The following is a 25,051-nucleotide window of genomic DNA, read 5'->3' on the forward strand; positions in this document are numbered from 1 at the left end:
AGCCTTCAACAAGCCTTCTGACCACATGGAGATGATGCTCAGCCTGCTGGGTACGGAACAAACACATTTTTTGTTCATAGAATTGTTTCTTCGGCACATGCCGCCGCATGTACAGACAGCACTCACTAACATGGCTATTACTGAGCCCCGCGCTTTGGCCGAAGAAGCCGACCGGTTCTTCCTGGCACGCTACGGGGCGAAAGCGAAGATGTGCCGTCCCCCCTGCACCTACAAGGTAACGGGAAACGCCAAGGCCTGTGCTCGGTAGTGGCCGCGAGCATGGGCACATCCAGCCGGCTCCTTTTCATCAGGGACACCCTCTCTGGTCGCAGACTCCTTTGTGACACAGGAGCCCAGCGGAGTCTCATGCCGGCTACCGTGGAGGACGCCGCCGGTGGAGGCCACGGCCCACCTTTAACGTCCGCTAACGACACCCCTATTCGCACCTATGGCACAAAGATAGTGGACCTGTGCTTCGAGGGTCAGCGGTTTAAGTGGGATTTCGTCACGGCTGACATCTCCTTCGCCCTCCTCGGCGCAGACTTCCTGTGCGCTCACGGACTGCTGGTGGACGTCAAGAACAGCCGCCTAGTGGACGCACTGACGTTTGCCTTGTTCACATGTACCCGCGGCGGGGCGTCATTCAGCGGGCTCTCCAGCTCACTCTCACAGGGTGACAAGTTCCAGCACCTTCTCAGTGAGTTTCCCGACTTGACGCAGCCCACCTTTTCCGCTGCCACTACCAAACACGGGGTAGAGCACCACATTGACACTGAAGGACCCCCTGTCTACGCTAGGGCCCTGCGGCTCAACCCTGACATGCTGGCAGTCGCCAAGTCGGAGTTCGTCAACATGGAGCGTCTGGGCATCATCCGCCGCTCAGACAGCCCGTGGGCTTCGCCGCTTCACATGGTCCCTAAATCAGCCGGTGGCTGGCGACCGTGTGGTGACGCCTTAATGACGCCACTACGCTACCCGGTCGCTCACATCCAGGACTTCTCTGCACACCTGGCGGGCAAGCTGTTTTTCTCCAAGGTGGATCTGGTGCGGGGCTACCACCAGGTTCCGGTGCACCCCTCGGACCTCCCCAAAACTGCGGTAATTACGCCGTTTGGGCTTTTCGAGTTCCTGCGTATGCCGTTTGGACTTAAGAACGCAGCTCAGTCCTTTCAGCGGCTGATGGATTCAGCTCTCAGAGAAATGCCATTCATATTCGTCTATTTAGACGACATCCTGGTTGCCAGCTCCTCCTCCGAAGAGCACCAGGCACATCTCCGGGTCCTTTTCGTGAGGCTCATCCAACACGGCCTGATTATCAACCCGGTGAAGTGTCAGTTCGGGTTGTACTCCATCCATTTCCTCGGGCACCTCATCAGCAAGGATGGGGCCGCCCCCCTCCCGTCGAAAGTGGAGGCCGTGTCTGCCTTTCCACGACCGCCTACAGCTCGGGCGCTCCGAGAGTTCCTCGGGATGGTGACGTTTTATCACCGGTTCATCCGCCGGGCGGCCCACACCATGCGCCCGCTGTATGAGGCCCTCAAGGAAAAGTCCCCTGGCCAGGCCATAGACTGGACGGCTGATAGGGAGGTCGCTTTCAACGCCACCGAAGCCACCCTGAGCGAAGCCACCCTGAGCGAAGCCGCCATGTTGGCTCACCCGTCACACAGGGCCCCCATCGCTATCACCATCGACGCGTCTGACTACGCAGTGGGCGCGGTGCTCGCCACTTCCGTTTCCTGCTGGTAGGCCGGGAGTTTGCGGTGTTCGTGGATCACAAGCCACTGACCTTCTGCATGTCTAAGGTGGCCAAGCCGTGGTCCGCCCGACAGCAACGCCAGTTTTCGTACATCTCCGAGTACACCACGGACATACGACACATCGCTGGCAAGGCTAACGTGGTCGCGGACTGCATCTTCAGAGCGGTCATCGGAGCTGTGCAGCTGGGCCTTGATTACCTCGGCATGGGCGCTGACCAGGCCTCTGACCACGGGGTCCAGACCCTCTAGGCCTCGGTCAAGGGATTACGCCTGGAGGAGGTCACGGTCGGTGACTCTGGCGCAAAGTTGTAGTGTGACGTCTCTACGTTTTTCTTCTTTCCCACCCCGGTAGGAAGCCGTCCATGAAGTTGTTGTCGCAGAACGACAAGGAAGGACGTGAGGTCCTGGGTCGACTCGTGCGTGGCCTGTCAACGGGCCAAAGTCCACCGCCATACTAGGGCCCCTTTTGAACTTTTTGCGGTTCCTGAGAGGAGGTTTGACCATGTCAATGTCGACCTCGTAGGTCCGCTTCCCCCCTCTCACCTACCTGTTTACGATGGTGGAGAGGACGACCCGCTGGCCTGAGGCCGTTCCCCTCGCCTCGACGTCAGCTTCCGACGTCGCCCGCGTTTTCATCGGCACGTGGGTGGCGCGCTTCGGGACCCCGTCTGACCGCGGTTCTCAGTTCACCTCGGAGCTGTGGAACGCTGTTGCTGTGGGTTTGGGGGTCAAGCTGCACCACACCACCGCATATCATACCGCTTATTCATTCCCACCGCGACTGTGCCCTGGTCTGCGGCCGGGCAGCGCTCCTCCCTGCTGGAGACCGCCGGGACATTCGCAGCCGTCACCACGTCGCAGCACTGCAACCCAGCTTTCCGGGTGTCCCCCGGATTACGGTCGGCGGATTTCGTTTTTATTCGCCACGACGCCCACGGCGGTCCCCTGCAGCCCCCTTACGACATTCCGTTCAGGGTCATACGTCACGGGGACAAGAGCCTGGTGGTGGACGTTGGTGGCAGGCCTGAGACTGTGTCCGTTGATCGGATTAAGCCTGCTCACGTGGACGTTTCCAGGCTGTTGGAGTTGGCTCTGCCCCCACGTCGGGGCCGCCCTCCCATGGCCAGCCCCCGCCCCCTGTGGGGATGCCCTCGCCCTCGCTGGCAGCCCCGCCCCTCCTCGGCCACCCACGGATCTATGGGTTGGGGTATTGTTCTGCACGAACATTTTAGTGAACCGGACTTCCTGTTTCCGCCGGTCTTCGCTTCCCGGGCATGAAGTTGTTTACTTGTGTTTTCAAATGCTAAATAAAAGTCTAGCTTGTACCTTCGATACCTCGCCTCCGACTCCCGTCTCTCGGCACCACAACACATTGATATTAGGTTAAAGGCAACATTTAGTGTTATGCTATAAAATGAAACCCCAAATTACTTTAGAGAGTATGCGCCTTACCTTAGCATAGCTTGGGAGACTATGAAAGTCTTTGGCTGCAGTCGAATAGTCCATTTAGCTTAGGAACCTTCCTAACCGAGTGAAATGACCCGGAAGTACGTCAGTGGCAGCCATGATAAGTGCTGTTCGAATTCTCTAGATGATAGGAAAGGAGGTTTCAAACTTCCTTTATAACTTCCTTTAGCTTAGGAACCACTGGACCTCACTTACCGAAAGGATAGGAGAAAATGCTTCCCCACAATGCCTTGCAGCCGCAGCATTTGCCGTCACACAACAGTCGGCCGTTCACGGAAACAACCGATTATGACCGAGAAATGATATCATGAAAGTTACGGTGCTTATTAAGCTTTTTAAAACGTATGTGGTAAGTTGCCAAAGTGCTCTGTTTTGAACGTTCATCAGTATTATAATCAAAAAGAGAAATATGAATGTTAGTTTTACTGAAATGATCAAATAAAGTCAACATTTCACTGAGATGTGTGGGGCTTGTTCAACTTTTAAAAGATGTTTGAATGGTGATATACACAGTGATAGATGTTGAGGACTAACGTTTATAATAAATACATTTGTATTGATTTTAAGATCTTTTCACAGTTCATACAATCTTTGGCATCATTTGTATTTATGTGGACCGGAGGGAGAGGGTGATGAGCATAAATTTCACTTTCCTTTTTTATTTTTGGTCATGAAGAATATCTCTGTTGTCCACGTTCATAAAGCATAAAGCAACAGCATCAGAGCACGGTGCAGAGTCTCTAGATGAGTTCACAGTAGTCCCTCGTTCTTATTATACATCCATGTTGTAGTCCGCTGTATAGAAAACTGTAGTTTCCAAAGTTTCCCCCACAGCAGCAGACGCTGATTAGGAGCTGATTTTTGGACTATCCGACTGTAGCCCCCGTGTGATCCTACACTTTAGTATGCGTTGATCTATCAGGCAGGGACTGGGACTGAACAACGGCCCCTGGACTCTGACTAAGCCCACAAAAAACGTGCACATGTCTGCATGCGCACTGTTATATAACTATCCTGTTAATGAACACTCTTAATTCCAGCAGGATAGCCAGTAACCCAGTCTGCATTGGTTTATGAAATTATGTGCGTGATTCTTACAGTATTTGCTGCTAAAGCTGCTTTATAGTATAATAAGCTCCTTCACTTAATGATATCCCTGCAGCATGTAGAGCCTCTACAATGAAAGAAATGTGCCGCAGGAGCGCACACAGAGCAGTCCCGGTTACGCAAAGTCTGGCACTGTTCACCTATAGATCTGATCACAATGCAAATTGGGATAAAAAGCACTATTTGCCAGTTCATATATTTACTTACACTATTTCCATAATCACTTCTTTATGTATTGTGATTTTAATTATTCTGCACTCCCTTAACATTCTTTCTCACTGTGTGTAGATGGGGTCCTGCGCTTTGCCTCCTACTATAAAAACCACATGGTGCTGCAGAAATCTCCAGAGAGATCTGTAGTGTGGGGCTATGGACCCGAGGGGGCACAGGTATCACTCACCTTGTCAGGACAAAACGAACAGAACATCTCACAGGCCACAGTGACAAACGGTGAGTAAAGCCAGTTTCTGTCAGGTAAAGCAAGGCACTTTTATTTAGCCCCTTTCCACACAAGGCAATTATAGGTTTCTCAACCATTTTTGTTGTACCCATTTATATGTTTTTGTTATTATTTTGAACACTGGATGGCATAGGGTATTTAAGTGACTGCAGCATGTAGAGCCTCTACAATGAAAGAAATGTGCCGCAGGAGCGCGCACAGAGCAGTCCCGGTTACGCACAGTCTGGCACTGTTCACCTTTATTAGATCTGATCACAATGCAAATAGGCTTCAACGGAATAACCACTCCTAACTCAACACACACCAGGTGCGAGTCATTGGGGCTGTGACGAGCAAACAGATGTTGACCTTGATGCCATAACACACATGCAAATGTTGCTCGGCATTTGATTTTCAAATAGTTTGGTCTCCACCAAAACATTCATGTTTTAAATGCAGGTCAATCAAGAGGCATTGCAATCTGTAAAAATGTCCTTAGATAACTGAAACAGCTTTCAGTTCTGAACTTGGAAATTAAAAACAAAGAGTGGGTTGGGTAGGCTTAATATAAAATAAATATTGACAATTAACAATGCGGTGGGTAGATCGATGGATGTGCGTTATGGCTCATTGCTGTAAAGTGTTCCATAGAAGAGTCAGTACTGAAGTTAACGTTTACAATGTTTAATAAAGATAATAATACAATAACCAAAGTAGGACTTTACGGTCAACACAAGTTACCAGAGCTTAGCTCACCCTCATTGTCATTCCACAAATCCCCACATACAACAGAGACCTGAGGCCTGTACTATGAAGCAGGATTTTCACGGGCACGGCTGGCTTGAGTGATCCGCTTGATAACCAGCGTCGTAGGACCGCTTAGCGAGAGCGTGTATGTTTTGGATTAGGCCAACCGGCTAACTTCAGGGAAAACTCGGGGTTTCCGGTGAGCAGCTAACCTGGCAGGGTCCTATACTACGAAACTAGTTCAAGATATCCTGGATATGTTTCGAGTTATCCGGTTGACTTAATACAAAACAAACCCCCTCTCGCTAAACTGTCCTACAACGCTGGCTATCAACTCGATTGCTCAAGCCAACCGTGTCCTATCTAGTTAGGTGCGCGTTCACATGAAAGGGGTGGTATTTGGAGCATTCGACCAATCACAGACATGGAGAAGCCTACTGACAGCGCAGCGTCATACTTCCTGAATGAAAAGTCAACTATAATATTAGACAAATATGAAGAAGTTCAACTTTAAACATCCATGACTTAAACACTGTATCCAGGATAAAAGCCACATAGCTGCACCTGCAAGGTGAATACAGCTGGTAACAGAACAAGTGTTTGAATGCGTACATTACAGGTTTATGATATCACTGCCCCGTCTAAGACACGAGTGGATCTGACTTTAATTAGGCTACATTTGACATTTGAGTGTTTCGTCAGGGACGCGGGAAGTGCGGGTGCGGGGGATTTCACACACGAAATGCAGCAGGTTTATTTCTAGCCGGGTAGCAATAACAACGCACTTGAACTTTGCGCACCGGATTGTAGGCCTATAACAGAGTTAACAGAGATTAAACAGATTAAAACGGAATAGTCCTACAATTTACAGATTTTACACAATTGAACATTTTTGTGAATTCGGCTGTGAGATATGCTAGAAAAGCGCTAAATGAACGTATTTATTTATTTAAGTGAACACAGAGCAACCATCCAAACATATTCATAACGAGTAACTCTGAACTTCTCTCTCACTCTCTCTTCACGCGCACACATCTTAGGCTACAGAACACCAAAGGTGGTCTTGCGCTCAGGGGTGGTGGATATAAACTCCCTCATAAGAACATGAATGCCCAGTGAGTCCAGAATCTCCTGCTGTAGGCTATATGCAGCAAGGCCAGGTGAGTGAGTCTCTTCTGGTTGACTGTGTTAAGCAGCCAGGTTTTCAGACGGAGCGCCGAGAAGGATCGCTCTGACGAGGCCACGGAGATGGGCATGGAGAGACTGTTGTGGATATTTTAAACTCGTCAATACTATAAAGATGTACAATGAGAGTAATCAATAATAAACTGGTGAAAGCAGGCAGCGTTGTCTTTTAAGATCTTTATTCGAGGCGCCTCGAAGGTACATGTCTCACACAGTATAGAGTAGTCTGCAGGAGTGCACACAGGGTATAATGTGTGTGTGTGTTTTATAGAGGACTGATAGCTGTGCAGGAAGTAAAAGATAAGACAACTACAGAAAACTATTATCTTACAATCCTCCCTTAGGGAGGGCCGGATTCTTTAGGTACGACCTTGGCGGGATGCTCCCTTGTGGTTCAACAGGTTGAGTTGCTCCAATACAATTTCTAAGCATAATATAATCATTTGGCTTTACCATATAAAGTAACATAGGAAATTGCCACTACATTCCCCCCTTTTGATCATATTTGATCAATCAAGAAAATAAAACAAATGACAGGATAGACTGATATAACACATGAATGAATACACTCCATCGCTGGTTTAAGTAAACACATCATAAACATATCATGGAAAGTGGCTGTTTTTGTGGAGGACAGACTCCGTATGTAGAAAGCAAGAGAATACTGAAAAGAGGGAATGGCAATTTTACACACAATTTTACAGTTCAGTGTCTGACTCTTCAGTGTCGGAATCAGTGGGGGCTGAATCTGGGTTGGTCATAACTTTGTCAATGGTTTGAGGTAGAGCGGTGTATTGTACGAATGCAGAGGAGATCATACTAGAAAAACATTTCTTCATGAGGGGACTACACAGCATGTACAATAGAGGAGCAAAGCTATGATGGTGAGGAGTGGCGTGACTATTCTGGCCAGCCAACCTTCCCACCCTCCCGATGTGAGCCAGGACCACCAGTCCCAGCCTATAGGGTCGTAGTCCACATCGTCAGCCTTCATGTCTGCCAGAAGTGCGTTAAGGTGTTGTATGGTGTCATGTTCTCTGATATGTCTGGAATGTATGTGCAACAAGAGTCTCCAATAACGTGACATAGGCCCCCCCTTGAGGCAAACAGGATATCTAGAGCAAATTGATGTTGCGTTAGCATATTTCTAGTTGCTACCATAAACGGATTCAGTGCCTGAAAACCTTGAGTAACTTCGAAAGTGAGGTTTTCCAATCGTGTGTGTATTTTGTCTATATTATGAGCGTTATTCACGGAGCCCCACCAGGGGAACGCCCCGCTGAAACCCTTCTCGCCGTGAGATGTGATTGAAGCCCTCTTAGCCCTATGGTGGTCGGGATGTCTGAATTCTGGATAGTGGTGTGTAGTATGCATCAATGAGTCGAGAACGGTGATTGCTGGAGTCAAATCCACTAAGGTGCACGTGCCCGTCCAAAAGGGTGCTAAGACTTGATACAACTTGTTTACGCACAGCCACACATAGTCTTGCGGAGCCCCTGCCCCAGCATCGGTAGGCCATGCTAGGAGAAGAGAGGTATGCGTGACATTAGGGAATGCTTGGGACGAATTGATTCTATCGGGAAATCCTTTTACTAGACAGTCTTTGAGATTTAATTTTTCAGCGCCGCATGTGTTTTTTATGATACGAGTACAACCCGTGGTCGTGCCAAGGTGTAAGCCTATGCGGTTTTTCCTTCTACTAATGCAGAGACTATGGGTAAGGTTTTCTAGACGGCTGGGGTGAACGCGTGCCACCGGGTCGTACAATTCGAAGGAGTTAGTCATCATCTCGGTGGAGTTTATTGCGCGCAGTGTGGCATTCGCCATGTGCTCACATGGTGCTGGAAGAGAGGCGTTTGCAAAATACCATTTATTCAACCCTCTGGTAGACCCGGTCAGGGCCATAAAGGCACACAGCTGTTCTGTGTTGTTTAGAGGTCGTGGGCGAACAGGTAATGCCATTGATGAGTCCTGGGGGAAAAGGGTGCATGCATAACACGAACCGTTTTGCCCTGCGGCCTGCAGAAAAGACCTTAGAGTGTGCCACCATACGTTACCGTCTAGTCTATTACTAGTTTTCCAAACGTCGTCTTTTAAGTCGTCAATGCTGTTACCTACGGAAGGGTCATGTTTCAGAACGGTTGATGTACCTATTGATGTTAGAAGTTGTGTTAGAGGTTTGGCTTTAGGGGTATCGTTTTTGGGGGTGATGTCTATATAAAACGCGCCACATGGGTCTTTGCCAGATACATACGCGCAAACAACGTAATAGCCCCTGTCTGATATTTTGGCCTTCTGTAGTTGTAGTAGGACGGCGGGACTTGATGAGTTGACTTTAGAGTTAGATAGTCTCCTCTTGATTTTTGTTTTGTCGGCCCATAAGGTATAACCCCAGTCCTTGTCTGAGGTGGTCCATAAACCAAAGCCCATCCTCCTGAAACGTGGGTACTAGTGTAAGTGCCATCTATTACATAGCAGATGTAAACGTCTGCCCGCCCCAGCTTCATAGGGTTGGGGCAAGGGAAGTAGTTACACGGGTCTAACTGCACTGTGCTATTTTCCTCTTCTCCCAGAGTAATGTTACCAATCCCTGCTTTGATAAGCCCCTTTGACCATACGGGTCTCCCGGATTCCCCAACGTACCTTTTTGCTACTTTGACTTTGATTAGAGGGTTGTGTACTAACCATGGATACTTGAAGTATAGGATTATGGCAAACACAAAACCCATAAGGAATATGCAAAGGATCCACTCTACTAGTGTCCAGACCCTCCAACAGTTTCTGCATTTCTTACGGTTGCGCTGTCGTCTTTCCAGGTGGGCGTTAGTCAATTCTTGTCCGAGGGGTTCCATCTTCAATCACTCGCCAGCGATCAGGCACAAAGTTTATGTTGGTGTCGTCCTCTGCTTCGTGGATATGTCTAGTCTGACTGAGCCCGTGCCTTCATGACCATGTCAATTAAACCCCACACCATGACGGCACAGACGAGGAACCAGAGGCATATGAAAAAGCACAGCTGGCCGTCGCCCATGAGTCTTGTGTGTGGTACTAGGGTGTATGTGCTGCGTGTGTGGTGCTGGTGGTGACTTGGCACGTCACTTGTCGTCGTCTGTTTCTACTGGACCGGCTAGACTGGGGCGGAGATGACAGCTTTGCAGTGGCTGGCGTGGACCCACGTGGCTCTCTCGGCGACCTTGACCGCTGTCTGGGTGACGAGAAGCACCTGGTAGGGACCTTGCCAACGGCTGGATCTCCAGCTCTTTCTCCGGAAGTCCTTGACCAGCACGAAGTCGCCTGGTTGGATACGGTGGAGTGGACCAGTAGCAGGGGTAGGTAGAGCTGCCGCTACCTGGCGTCTGATATCTGCTAAATTGGATGACAGGTTAACACAATATGACAACATAGCATCTTCACACAAAGTTGTGGAGGGGAGAGGAGATCCTGGAGCCTTGATCCCAATCTGTGGAGGAGCTGCAAAAAGGATCTCAAACGGGCTGAGTTGACTCCATGTTCGTTTCCGCATCCTCATGTACATCAGCACAATGGGCAGGGCTTGTGTCCAGGATAAACCTGTGTCTGCGCAGCATTTTGCTAGCTTGTTTTTGATTGTACCATTCTCTCTTTCCACCGCACCACCACTCTGTGGATGGTAAGCACAATGCTTTCTGATGTCCATGCCAAGGTATTCTCCTATCTGTGCAATGGCCTCATTAGCAAAATGTGAACCATTGTCGCTAGAGATCTTGCTTGGTATCCCCCATCTAGGAATAATTTCCCTTAGTAAAGCTTTAGCCACAGCATTTGCTGTCTGTGCGTTTACCGGAAATTCTTCAACCCATTTGGACCACATGTCAACCATTACAAGACAGTGTTTCTTACCCTCGGATGGACTAAGTTCGATGAAATCCAGCATTAGGTGCTCAAATGGTCTAGTTGGGGGTGGGTGTGCACCTGTTCCTGTAACCTTTACCGGTCTACCAGAATTTTGCGTAATGCAAATTAAGCATGCTTCACAATGCTTTTGAGCTGTTACTGTGAATCCCCTTGTGAACCAATGTTGATTGATAGCCTCTAACATCCCCCCTTTTGACACATGATCCAACCCATGTGTCAATTTAGCAAAATGTGAGAAAAAATGCCTCGGGAGACATGGATTGGAATTTGGACCAACCCAGATGCTGGAGGTGGGGTCAAAGGTAGCACCAGCAGTTTTCCACTGTGCTTTTTCTGTTGGTGGAGCTAACTGCTGCATGGCAGTTAGTGACGACATATTGTCAGTGATGGAGGAAACAGGGATGTTAACAAACGAGTGTGCGTGTGGTGCGAGAGGAATCAGGGCGGCTGCCTTTGCAGCTGAGACAGCAGCAGCATTTCCTAATGAAACGGGGTCGGTGTTGCTGGTGTGTGCAGCACATTTACATACTGCGACCTCAGACGGGAGCAGAATGGCGTCCAATAAGCCTGCAACTAGGACATGGTTAAGCACTGGCTTACCGTCAGATTTCAGGAATTGTCTACACTTCCAGATAGCCCCAAAATCGTGTACTACCCCGAAGGCATAACGTGAGTCAGTGTAGATAGTTACAGATTTGCCTTTTGCCAAAGTGCAGGCCTCAGTCAGTGCTATGAGCTCTGCTGCTTGTGCTGAGAGGTGGCATGGGAGCGGTCCGGAACAGAGGACAGCAGAATCTGAAACAACAGAGAAACCCACCCGATTAGTGCCCACAGGGTCGCGAGAGGCGGACCCATCAACATACAAAACAAGGTCAGGGTTGGTCAGGGGTACATCTTTTAAGTCAGGTCTGGGAGTACATACAATAAGAAGCTCGGCAACACAGTCGTGTTCGTCACCGTCTTCTGGGAGAGGCATAAGAGATGCTGGGTTCAGAGTGGTACAGCGTTTGACTTCAACATTAGGCATGTCTAGCAGGCATGTGTGATACCTAAGATAACGTGCAGCAGAGAGGTGTGATGTTCTCTGTTCACAGAGGATGAGAGAAACAGCATGTGGAACCAACAGTGTTAAAGGTGCATAACCTACAATGTCACGTGAAGAGTTGAGAGCTTTTTCAGCTGCAGCAACTGCACAGAGACATTTAGGCAGGCCAGCAGCTACAGGGTCCAGCTTGGAGGAAAAATAGGCAACAGGCCTCTGTTTTCACCCATGATCTTGAAGGAGAACTGAGGTCATACACCCATCGCGTTCATCTAATGCCTGTGTAAAAGGCTTGGTAGGATCAGGCAGACCTAGCGTCGGCGGGGATTGGAGAGCCAGCTTCATGTTAATGAAGGCTTCGTCGGCTTCCGGCGTCCATATAAGGCGGTCCGCAGGTTTCAAACCGGTGACATGCGTGATTGTACGGAGTGGCTGTTCGAGCGGAGAATAGTTAGGAATGAATGACCTGCAGTATGAACACATACCCAAAAATGACATCATCTGTCGCTTAGTGACAGGTTTTGGCAGAGCAGCCAATGATGCAATACGCCTATCTGAAAGTGTTTTTCCCTCTCCTGAAATGATGTGACCCAGAAATGTAACTGTCTTTTGCACATACTGAAGTTTAGACAAACTGGCCTTGTGGCCCTCAGCTGCGAGGTGTTGTAACAAGGAGATGGTATCAGCTTCACACTGTTCTGCTGTGGGTGCGCAAATCATGAGGTCATCAACATATTGTATGAGAGCGGTGCCTTTGGAAACTTGTAGAGAGGCCAAACTTGTACATAATGCTTGGTTGTACACAGTGGGAGATTCGCAGTAGCCTTGACACAAACGTGTGAATGTGTATGGCTTACCCTCATATTCAAATGCGAACCAAAATTGACAGTCTTTGTGTACAGGGACACTGAAAAATGCATTTGAGAGGTCTACAACAGTGAAAAAGGCTGCAGAGGCTGGAACCTGAGAGAGAATGAGATAAGGATTTGGAACGAGCGGCGCACGTGCATGTACGGCTTCATTTACAGCTCGTAAATCCTGCACAAATCTCCATTCGTCAGGAGGTTTGTCCCGGATCTTTTTAACAGGAAACACTGGAGTGCGTACCGGAGAATCATTACATGGAACAATGACCCCTTGTTTAAGCAGAGAGGTAAAAACTGGCCGGATGCCATCAACAGCTTCACGCTTTAATGGGTACTGGGGTTGGTTTGGGCGGTAGGTAGACTTTGGGGTGATAGCAATAGGTTCGGCAGAACGGATTAGACCAACATCATATTTGTGAGCTGCCCAGAGTGTCGGAGGCACATCTTTTAGCGCGGCAGGAAGCTCAGAAATATGAGAGTAACCTGAAAACACAGGCTCCCCTGGGCCTGGCACAGGGTTAACAGAATCATCCCCAATCAGAGCCAGAGTACGCAGCGCGTGTACATTACAGTTGACATCGTACTTAAACACATCATGTGACATAGAGTACATGATTTGAGGTGTGTGTGTGGCTGTCCAATCAGTAATTGATTCCCAATCTTTAACGAATGGACCCAAATCCCTCCATTTATCAGTGGGGCCCCTTGCTAGTGAAATGTGTGGGACCGCCCCTGGGATTTGATACAGCTGGTGTTGTGCGGGTGTGAGTGTGACAGAAATAGCGCTGCGCAGCGAGCTCCAAATACATCGTTTTAAGCATGATTTCATCATTCACACATTCCAACAGAAACTGTTCATCATAGTATTTGCATTTATCAACAGAAACACTAGCAGTGCAATGCAAATGAGGAGCTTCCATAAACACAGCCAGTGAGGAGACACGCTGACGGGCCAAACGCAACAGTTTCTGAGAATCAGGAAATGTTGCCAGCCACTGATACACATACAACAATTCTTCGTCAAATGCGAGTTTTTGGACCATCATAGGAGATGGTCGTCTGACCTTTAGACCCTCATTTGTAGAAATGAGATCAAGGCCAAACCAGAGGATCAGATCTCTGCCCAATAAATGTATAGGGCAGACAGATGACAGAAGAAAACTGTGTTTTACTGATGTGGGAAATGGATGGCTGGCATCACCGTTATCTCTACACTGAATTGGTACAGAAAACTTCTCCTTTACAGTCACACCAGCAGCTCCTATTGAGTGGATAAATCTACCACTAAATTTACAATTTGGCAAATCTGCCAGTTTTACCACAGAATATGTAGCCCCAGAATCAACCAAAAATGTAACATCAACACCCATGATAGCCAGAGTTAGTGTGGGAAATTTCTTAAATGCTGTTTCAGTGTCATATTTCAAATATGTACCTTCTTTAACCACAGGCATGTTTTCTAATTTTTCTAATGTATCAATAGCTTGCACGATGTGTGTGTGTGTGGCACTTCCCTGTTTTGATGCTGCAGGCAGAGGTCCCGTCTCACTCGACCGAATTCCCTCCTCTTCCTCCACCTCCTCCCGCGGACGATGTCAGTTTGAAGAATTGTCATTGTTTTGAGCAGATTGAGTGTCTTTCTTTTGGGTGTTCTTCGGACATTCAGCGATAAAGTGACCCATTTCACCGCAGTTGAAACAAGCACCATTATTGCCAGTGTAGTTGCCTCCTCGTCCTCTGCCTTTTCCTCTGAAACCTCCACGGCCTCGTAGGCCTACACCTCCCCTGCCTCTTTGGCCCCCCCTGCCACGGCCGTCTCCTTGGGGTTGGTGTGACCAGGCGGTTGTAACGGCTTGGACCATGGTCAGTTGGGCCTTGTCTTTTCGGTCGCGGCGTTTCTTGGCGTTTTTCTTCTTTCTCTATGATTTTTTTTAAGGTGTTCGGGCTGAGTTGTGTCCCCGTTTTGGGTGGTGTAGATGGAGATGCCCGAACAGGTGGAACTGCCTCTGCTGGATCCCCACCCATGGCACTGGCGTCCAGATGGTTTGGGTCTCGATACGCCAGGGGAGGTGGATGGGCCTGAGGGTGGAACGGAAATCCGTGGTCGAGGAGAGGGTCCCTCGTACCTCTAAGAGACGGATACAGAGAAGTGGATGTCTGGTGGAATGGCTTGTGTGATTTCGGACAACATTTATTTTCCCTTTTTCCTTCACTTTCATCATCCACCTTTATTTTCTTTATTGCCGAGGCCAACTGCCTCCTTTCACGGCATTCTGCTTCACCCTCCCAGTATTTTAACCACTTTCTGTGACTTTCTATCTTTTCCAACTCTTTTACTTTAATTGTACTCTTCTTTCTCATTCCATCTTCACACTCTTGTAATTTGTCCTTTAGGTCTTTGATTTTTAATATACTCAAAGATCCTCCCTTTGGAAATCCGAACATTTCCGTCCATATATTTAATTTAGACAGACTGCTTTCACCATATTTTGCTCGCATGACATCTACAATTGGGCCCTCAGGAGGCTCTGCCCCCTTACTTTGCTTTGTCCCCATGGAGAAAGTCTTTAAGTGTTACCAAAACACCCCGTGTTACCAAAACACTATTTTTCACCCGTCGGTGATGTGATATTTGTTCCTCAGTACAAATCACACAAAAACTGATCGTAAAACCTTTTACGACGGATATACCAAATATCCTACGGATATACCAAATATCCTACTTTTGAGCAACCCGCTTAATAAATGTCATGGAGGTTAATTACGTTTTACTTTTAAACAATTAGAAATTGTACATCTCACCAGATATTTTAGAGGAATTGAGTTCGTTGGATCTCGTGAAGTCAATCAGTTTCACTCAGGCGCTGGTCCTCTCGTCCCGTAACACTTTCTGTCGAGGTAGAGGAGAATCCGAGGATCCCGGCGGCCAACCACCAGCGTCCCTGGGTGTCCCCGACGGAGCTTTCAGAGATCCCACTTCTGACACCAATTTGTTGTGGATATTTTAAACTCGTCAATACTATAAAGATGTACAATGAGAGTAATCAATAATAAACTGGTGAAAGCAGGCAGCGTTGTCTTTTAAGATCTTTATTCGAGGCGCCTCAAAGGTACATGTCTCACAGAGTATAGAGTAGTCTGCAGGAGTGCACACAGGGTATAATGTGTGTGTGTGTTTTATAGAGGACTGATAGCTGTGCAGGAAGTAAAAGATAAGACAACTACAGAAAACTATTATCTTACAATCCTCCCTTAGGGAGGGCCGGATTCTTTAGGTACGACCTTGGCGGGATGCTCCCTTGTGGTTCAACAGGTTGAGTTGCTCCAATACAATTTCTAAGCATAATATAATCCTTTGGCTTTACCATATAAAGTAACATAAGAAATTGCCACTACAAGACACAGCTGGAGGAGATTTTCCACGTATTTGAAGAGCCCTCTTGTTTGCATGTGCAGGCTGGACATATACACAGCCAGTTCGTGAACAGTGCAAAAGTCCTCATCCTTCGTAAGGTTTTTTTATGTGTTTGTATTTTACCCTTTGTATATCTTTCGGGTTTGGTTTTCACACAACCCTCTATCAGAATCAGAAACGGGTTTATAGGTTCACACGTATGAGAATTCGACTTCGATCTCACGGTGCATAAAACAAACATTTTTAAAAGATAGCAAACTTTAAGAACACTGTAATACAAATATATTAAGACAGCAATACAATAAAGCAGTAATTTACAACGAAATAAAATGCAGTGAAATATAAAATAGGCTATGTGCAGTAAGCAATATTTAAACATTGAGTGCATTAATGAAACTTTAGGTTTCTACCACACTCTCTGCATGTAGGCTATACTTTTATATTTACTTCGTGTGTGTGTGTGTGTGTGTGTGTGCGTGCGCGTGCGCGTGCGCGGGCAGGCAATGTTATCTTTGTGTGTGAAACAAAATAAACAAACCTTGTTGACATAATCCTTGTTGACATAATCCAAGTACTTGATGTCATCTACCCCAAAGCACGAGGCAAGGGTGGCTTTGCGCTTTGTTGACTCCCTGACGCAACACGTTCTCACTCCCAACCCGTCACATGTTGACGGTCGGTCAGGGCCCCTCCCCGTCACTCTATTACGGACAGGGTATCCCTTGAGAGTCAGTTTTCAACGGGCAGGTCGTCCCATTGACTTGCATAGAGCTCCCTAAATGTTGGTAATAGATGAGTTGGGATCGCGGCAAAATGCTCTCCGCAGATCCATTCTCACAGCGTTTATCAACCTTTTTCTTACTCAATATCAAGCCACACTTATTGTTTTTGCTTCTTTATTTTAATTGAATAATGTAGGACTTTTGTTGCCGTCAGTTATGGGGAGAGTAGGGGCTCAGAATACTGAAATATGTAATGTTTCATAGTTTTTTCCTTCTAATTTTGTATTCTTTTCTAAACCACACACTGTTATTTACTCAACAATAACACATCATTATCCTTGTGTTTATTTATTTGTTTGATTAATAAACACAAGTTGGAGTCCGTCAGGACCGAGGGTCGGAGCAGCTAATAGTAGTTGCTTTAGAGAATTTTACACCCGGAAGTATTCTCTATGCTTCGCTTGACAAACCCCGTGAAAGTCCTCAAGCTCTGTATTTGGATGTTTGAGTGTGCGCCGAGGGTTACGCAGAGCGTCGAACAGCACTTTGAAATGGGATGGAACCACGGCAGACTGTCCAAAACTGGATTTGAACGGGTCCACCCCGCCCCGTCCCCAGAACTACACATGCTGGCTATTGTGTGTTTTGCAACATGCTCTATGGCACGCCTCTGGGAATTGTGGTTTTAAAAGACGGTTTCGTATTTCCCATAATAAGAAGTTGCCAGTATTAAACTGTTTACATCCCTGGAGGTTTAGGGGATAGGAAACACTCAAATTTAAAACATATAATTAATAAATGGGTGAAAATTGCTTGTGCCCATAATGGGCAGCATTAATGTATACCCACATGACAGCTAAGTTCAGAAGAGCTTTATTTAACAGCTGGTCTTATGTCTGTGACCCCTCCTGTTGTATTTCTGGTATATTCATTTTAATGTCACCTGATATATAGGATGTGTGTTAAACTTGAATGTACAAGTCCATTTTTTCCTCTTAATTATAGAGAGGTTTTTTATATATATTCCTAAAATAATGTCCCATTTTAAGTAGAAGTAGATTAGCGCAAATAGTCTTTTCTTCCACTTTTATGTATAATCAAAAGGGTGGTTTTTTGGCTATTTGTGAATAGGTAAGGTACAGTATAACCTGTGATTTCTGCCTTGAGTGAAAAGATTACCCGTTGATAAGTATTTTTCAGAAAGTCATTTTGGGCTTTCAAGGGCGGAACTCAGTGGGTTATCTGTAAGAGTTTTTTTGTATGATCTGGAAACTTAAATGAGTTAATGAGAGAAATGTGTGTGCGTTAAAAGGGGAATGGGTGTGCGTTCTGTCATGACTCCAAAGCATTGTTGGGGGACTGCCTGAGGGCAGAGGGACACACACACACACACACACTGCTGACTCACTGTCTGGGGTCCCGCCCAGAAGTGAAACCGGCCAATGGAGAACTGCCAACTCACTGGCTAGCTCGCGCAGAAGTGAAATCCCCAATAACAAATAGGAGGAGCAACCGACACAACTCCTCCCCACCTGTGTATAAATGTTGTGATATTCTGATGCTCGGCGCCTTTTCTGACTGGCTGTTGTGATATGCATTATCACACAGTGGTGGAATTGAGCCCGGAGTACTCTGTATTTTGTAGCTGCTGTTGCAGAGTGCTCTGTATTATGTATGGTAGTTTTTTACCATTAAAACAGATTATTGTTTAACCTTTATTCTGCCTTTATTTCTGGTGCTTTGAGTTCCCTCTCTTATAATTTGACCAGCTCATCAGTCATCAAGGGACGCGGGGAGCAGAGGTGAACCTTCCACCACCGCCATTGGGTGGTGCTCCAACAATATGCAGTGGTGTTTATTTGTAAATCATTTAGTATAATCACACACATTCTGTATTTTATATTTAATCATTCTGGGCTCTTTATTTATTGAATATTCAATACCTGACAAGGCCGGAGATGAAAAACTTGTGTCCCAGGTTCCTCAACAGTGCATTACAAGAAATCTATCAATATGTGTGTATACCTCCACCATTAAACTTCGTATTCTGCACATTTCTTATACTCTCTACATACATCTTATAAGAGTATAATACGTGTAATGTTAGTTAAAATAAGTCCTTACACATACAGTAGTTAACATTGCAGGAAAGCAATATATAGGTACTTTGTCAGGCTTAATATGTATACCCCCAAAGCTTTTTTCTTATTCAAAATAAGACCTTAACCTAAAGTATTCTTTAATGATTAAATAAAGCCTTATTAGTTTGTCTGTCTGTGTCTCCTACTAATATCTAACAATACAAATAATACATTTCAATAACGTGCTTTAACCACCAGGTGTCCCTTTCTATCAGCTGTGCACCGTTATGGTGTACATTTTCAGAGCTGCCAACGCATTGAGCGTGAGAGTCACGCAATCAACCCATATCTCACGCACTCACGCCACACTTGCCTTTCCTCCCGCTAAGTCTTCGTCCAAAATAAATGTACATATATATAAAAATTAAGTAAAGGAACAACAAACCGAGCGGTCTACGAAATGAGACAAGTCTTCTGGCTTAGTTCAGTAAAGTTGGAACGATATTTGGAGATTCTGATTTCACGGATCAATAACTCATGAACAAAACATTATTCAGACACAAATCACGTCTCCTAAGTACCGTGGTAAGGCTGACAACGAACTACAATCACATTTTGATCAAAAAAAGCCAATACGCGCCGTCCTCCGACCTGGACACATTACATTGGTCTCTATCCGCAGCCGGAGAAGAAACGAGTGCTCAGGGACCGTCTGCAAAGTGCAACTCCGAAAAAAGAGAATACAATAATATTCAATCACTATTATACAGCTTATTACTACCAAACTCACCACACACACATCAATAGTCTCCTGATACTCATACTACAACAAGGTGTTTGGAAGAATATGCTTTTGAATAATTGTGGGGAATATTTATGTAAAATCTTCAATAAATATGGCATCATCTTAAATAACTTTACTATTATACAATATATTTCTACCAAACTCACTATTTGCATTGTTGTGGTTAGCATCTGGTTAGCTAGCTGTGCTAACGGATATTAGAAGCTGTTTCTAAAACAAGGAAAGGGAGAGCTCTCTCCTGTCAGACTGAGATATATAACTACAGCTCAGTGAGGTAAGGGACTCTCTATTTAGATCAATAGATCAGTGGTTCTCAAACGTTTTGGTCACCATTTATGAGAATAAATGAAAAACAGTTATGAAATACTATGGCAGTAAAACAAGAATACAGTTTAAAAGGTGAGCGATTTGTAAAATATCCATAAAGAAAAATAAAATCTGTTTACAGTTCTGTTTCATATGGGTGTTGAATGATGTATCCTTACATTCCTTTTGCTCTCAAAGTGCACCAGATTGATGCATTTAACTTCAATATTAAAAAAAAAAAATCCTCCCGGGGGAGCATGCCCCCGGACCCCCCTAGAGGAGGTGAGGACCCCCCCCACTTGTAAAATAGCACTTTACCTCTGCTTACACCTATATGCCATTTTATATGCTGCGAGCTGATTATCTCACTCCAAGCTGAACTCAAATATTGGCAGCCCTGTGTAAATATACCAATATACCGATTGGATCAAATATAAAAGTCAACCGAATTAGTATTGATACTAGGAGACTTACAATGTGAAGAGAAATTGAAGATTTTGTTTAATTGCTGATATATTTATGGTCCAGGTCACATATTCAGTTTCGGCGGCAGTTCTTCCTGTTTGTCTAGAAGTCTTCTCATCAGGGCTCTATAAATAGCAAACTACGGCAGATATGTAATATGTAATGCAGCCGAACCGTGTATTACAATGTCGTTATGTGATGACCTCCAAAGAGAAAAGCAAGCACACTCGGAATAAAGTATTATTTTATTTTTAAAAAATGTTTTCGGATTTCACATCAACAGGAAGTCCGGTTAACTAAAACGTCCGTGCGGAACAATACCCCAACCCTTATATCCACGGGTAAAAATTCACATTTAAATTTACATTCAAGTATTTCGTGAGGCCTTCTAAAATGTTTTTAAATATAATTATGGTTGTAGTTGAAGAGTTTGTAACGGACAACGGCACGTCCATTAATTCCACAACCACACACATGGATTAACATCGATTTAATACATTAATGTAGCCTTTGTTTCTGCTAAAAGAGGCGTCGACCAGCTGGGGCAACAAGAAAATCGGCGAAATCAAGTGTGACTATTACAAAATAAATAATTATATTAACATTGACAATAACAACCGACCGTCGGGGAGCGTTCTCATGGCATCTATTATCAACGCTGGGAGGTCTATGAAGGTCTATGGTACGCCCTGCCCGCTGAAAACTGACTCTCAATGGGTACCCTGTCCGCAATAAAGTGACGGGGAGGGGCCTTGACCGTCCGTCAACATGTGACGGGTTGGGAGTGAGAACGTGTTGCCTGATGACATTGGCTAGACTCTGCACAAATTGGAGTGTGTCTGCTATTAGCGGGACCTCTCTCGCCACCTCTTGTCGAGCCAGGTTGAGGGAATGGTTACAGCAGTGGACAAACAATGAGCTTGGACAGATTTCTTTGAGCTTTGCTTGCACCCCAGAAAACCTCCCGGGCATGTTGTTGGCACCATCAAAGCAGTATCCCTGCAGCTTCTCCATAGGTAGGTTCAAGCGCAAAAACACATCCTTTACGCAGGAAAACAACGTTTGGGATGTAGTGTCAGGCGAATTGTAAAACCCCAAAAACTGGCTCTTCTGGGCGAGATTCTTGTCAGTGTAGTACAAATGGCAGGAAAACTGCTCCTTGGCTGTGATGTCGGTTCTTCCATCGGCTGTTAACCCATAGTATTGAGCGCTTGAAGCCTCGGACACTATTTTGCGCTGGACAGCATGAGCAAACCGTTCCAAAATGTCGTTCTGGATGCCGTCCGTCATCCAGTTATCTCGTCTCAGCAGCCATTGACGGGCAGCAGGCAAGGCATACGTGCGCTCCAGCATCAGCTGCCAAAACACCCCGTCACGGTAGTCCAGACCTCGCAACGGTAGCCCCTCACGGGCTAAGAACTTCACAGACCGAAAGGCCAGCTCCAAAACAGTCTGTTCAGTCATTTGTTCCTTAGCAACCGCTTGTGAGAGCAGCGCATTAATTAGTGTTCGTTTTAATGCTGCCAGTTTGTTAACGGCCTCTGTGTGTTGATGGGACTTCTCATGCTCCCTACATTTTTCCCCTGCCTTTTGCCAGTTGTCAAACCCTCCTTTAACAAAACTCCCATCCCTGATCTTGTCTGCACTGACAAGCTTCTTTTCTATAGCAGAGCAACAGAAGAAGAACACCGCATTATCCTTTTCTTTTCCATAGTGAAGCCATGTCCACTGTTTAAACCACCCTGAATTGAAGGATCGGGTAAATGTTTCCTTTCCAAACCGCCTGGCGCGGAATGTAAAGTCCTTGGGCTGGCAAGGCTCTTCAACGAGGGCAACTGAGATGTTGTTAGCTGCTGGACGGGGGGCAACGTCGTTAACAAGAGCCGCGGCCGCGGGTGTTCTCTCCTCTGGGTTGCTGGAGTGAGAATTGTCCGTGTCCACCTGCAGGGACTCCGAGTCGATAGGGTTTTTTGGTTGTTTGGCTTTGGGGCCATTAAAGAAATCTAATATGCGTTTTTGAGACATAGTAGTATCAATACTAGTAGCAGACTATCACTTGTCAATTCAACCTCCGTGATTTTTCGCGCCCAACGATTTTTGTTATGATATTTTCATAACAAATAACGTTGGGCACAAAAAATCACGGTTGAGGAGGTGGAATTGACCAGCAGACAGCAGTAATAGTAGTCTGCTACTTATTAACGATATTTTCTATATATCAACCATTTAAAAAAACAAACATGCTTTATAGATTGCTTACACTAAATGCTAACTCAAAGTAAAACATTTGTATTGATTTTTTTTGTGAACTTTTTGGCATTGCAGTTACAACTCTACGCCAACAGATGGGGGTGCTGCAGCCCCCTCAGCACCCCCCCTTCCTGCGTCCCTGTGTTTCTTCAACTTAATGTGTTGCTTCAAATAATACTTCTGCATACAGTATGTGACACTGTGAGTGTTGCAGGGCCAGATACGGCTCAAGAAGCTGACTCAGATAAGGAGATATATGATACATTATGATGTCATATGAATGATAATGGGACACATCGACGTCAACTATTTATTTGAGATAATGTGTGTGTGTGTGTGTGTGTGTGTGTGTGTGTGTGTGTGTGTGTGTGTGTGTGTGTGTGTGTGTGTGTGTGTGTGTGTGTGTGTGTGTGTGTGTGTGTGTGTGTGTGTGTGTGTGTGTGTGTGTGTGTGTGTGTGTGTGTGTGTGTGTGTGTGTGTGTGTGTGTGTGTAAAGGAAAGTTTCACGTAGGCAAGACTTACTCTCTGGTTACCATGAGTTACCTGGCAGCTGGAGAGATCTCAGGTCTTCCCCTGTGCCAACGGACCCCTTAGCAGCAGCAAGCAATGTTTCCTCCCTGCGTGAGGCAGTTTCCATGCCACTCTGGTCTAAACGGCCCTGACACACCACCTTTTAGAAAGAGAGAGAGACTTAGTAATGTTCTGCTATCAAAAATATTTCACCTATTTTATTAAATAAAGATAATTACCACTCTTTGATACTGTTATTCTTACTTTTAACATGGCAATATCCCTACTCCTCACTCCTGTTTCGGCATTTCTTTTTTTAAAACTGTGGTATTGGTTCTGCACTTTGTGTTGTTGGTGATTTTTTTATGTGTTTGTATTTTACCCTTTGTATATCTTTCGGGTTTGGTTTTCACACAACCCTCTATCAGAATCAGAAACGGGTTTATAGGTTCACACGTATGAGAATTCGACTTCGATCTCACGGTGCATAAAACAAACATTTTTAAAAGATAGCAAACTTTAAGAACACTGTAATACAAATATATTAAGACAGCAATACAATAAAGCAGTAATTTACAACGAAATAAAATGCAGTGAAATATAAAATAGGCTATGTGCAGTAAGCAATATTTAAACATTGAGTGCATTAATGAAACTAGGTTTCTACCACACTCTCTGCATGTAGGCTATACTTTTATATTTACTTCCTGTGTGTGTGTGTGTGTGTGTGTGTGTGTGTGTGTGTGTGTGTGTGTGTGTGTGTGTGTGTGTGTGTGTGTGTGTGTGTGTGTGTGTGTGTGTGTGTGTGTGTGTGTGTGTGTGTGTGTGTGTGTGTGTGTGTGTGTGTGTGTGTGTGTGTGTGTGTGTGTAAAGGAAAGTTTCACGTAGGCAAGACTTACTCTCTCGTTACCATGAGAAAGTTTATTGTGAAAAGGAAGTAGCACACAATCATTTCAGGGGGAACACTAATCCATGATTTATTTGCACTTCCAGCTGAAAAAAAATTCCAAAAGTGACGCCTTTCCGAATATCCGCTGGCACCAGACAGCAGGTACAGGTTTTGTCCCAAATCCCCGGGTGCAGAAAAACCTTTATGGCTGTGGCTTAGATTTACCGGATGAAAGATCTCCCTATAACCCGTAAGAAATGTCTTAACATGAACTTGTAGAATATGAACATGTACAACACCAGGGAGCATTATGTTGCTTATACAAGTATTTGTAGATACCTTTGTATGATTTGCATAGATTGTTGATTAGCTAATGGAAACACATAAACAACAACTCCTTCATGTAGCTGTTTTTTTGCACTCATAGCCTATACAATATGTAACACAAAAGGGACTGTTACAGTGAATATACAGGTGTGATTAACAGAAAGAACCACATCAAGGCCTGTGCATCTCCCTCAGGAAGATATTTCCAATAATTACATTTAATGTAACTCTACTCCACTTCATGTATTTAATACCTTTAGTTACTTCACAGATCTGGATGAATGATGTGAAATCTAATCAAGTGTTAAATCAGACTTTAGTTCCACCTGGAGTAAATTCACCAGCTACCCTGCAGTATACAAAGTCATTCAGACTAGCTGCACCTTTACCAGCTTTGAGAACACTTTCATGATTGCATTGTGGGACATTAGTGCAAAACCACACCCTCATCTGTCTGTTTTTAATATGCTTAACATACACCCTTCCCCCATCCAACCACAATAACATCTATACAAGTCTACTGGGGAAACAACAACATCAAAAGAATAAAACGGGCAACCATTGAGCGTGAAATGATCATAATGTATGTTGTGGATTTACTGGGTTCAATAATGAGGAACTTATCACTTCTCTATCAAAGTGCTTTCACAACTCATTTGTAGTAATCTCTTTCTGACCACAGGTGCATTTTGAAAGTAACGACCATCCCAACCTTCTCTCACGACTCCATCACTATCTCAAGCTTGGTCTCCCTTTTTACTTAAATCCATACCAAAT

At 45.5% G+C, this 25,051-nt stretch overlaps 1 long non-coding RNA gene across 1 annotated transcript in view; it reads right to left on the minus strand.

Annotated features, from left to right (window-relative positions):
- Positions 1–6,864: 6,864 nt before the first annotated feature.
- LOC307021904 overlaps positions 6,865–25,051 on the minus strand; it is a 125,036-nt gene continuing 106,849 nt past the window's right edge. Inside the window, exon 3 of the long non-coding RNA XR_013803267.1 lies at positions 6,865–14,630. This is a non-coding gene — a long non-coding RNA (uncharacterized lncRNA). The remainder of the gene's footprint in view (positions 14,631–25,051) is intronic.

Source organism: Notothenia rossii, assembly GCF_949606895.1.
Source record: "Notothenia rossii genome assembly, chromosome: 10".
Classification (NCBI taxonomy): Eukaryota; Metazoa; Chordata; class Actinopteri; order Perciformes; family Nototheniidae; genus Notothenia; species Notothenia rossii.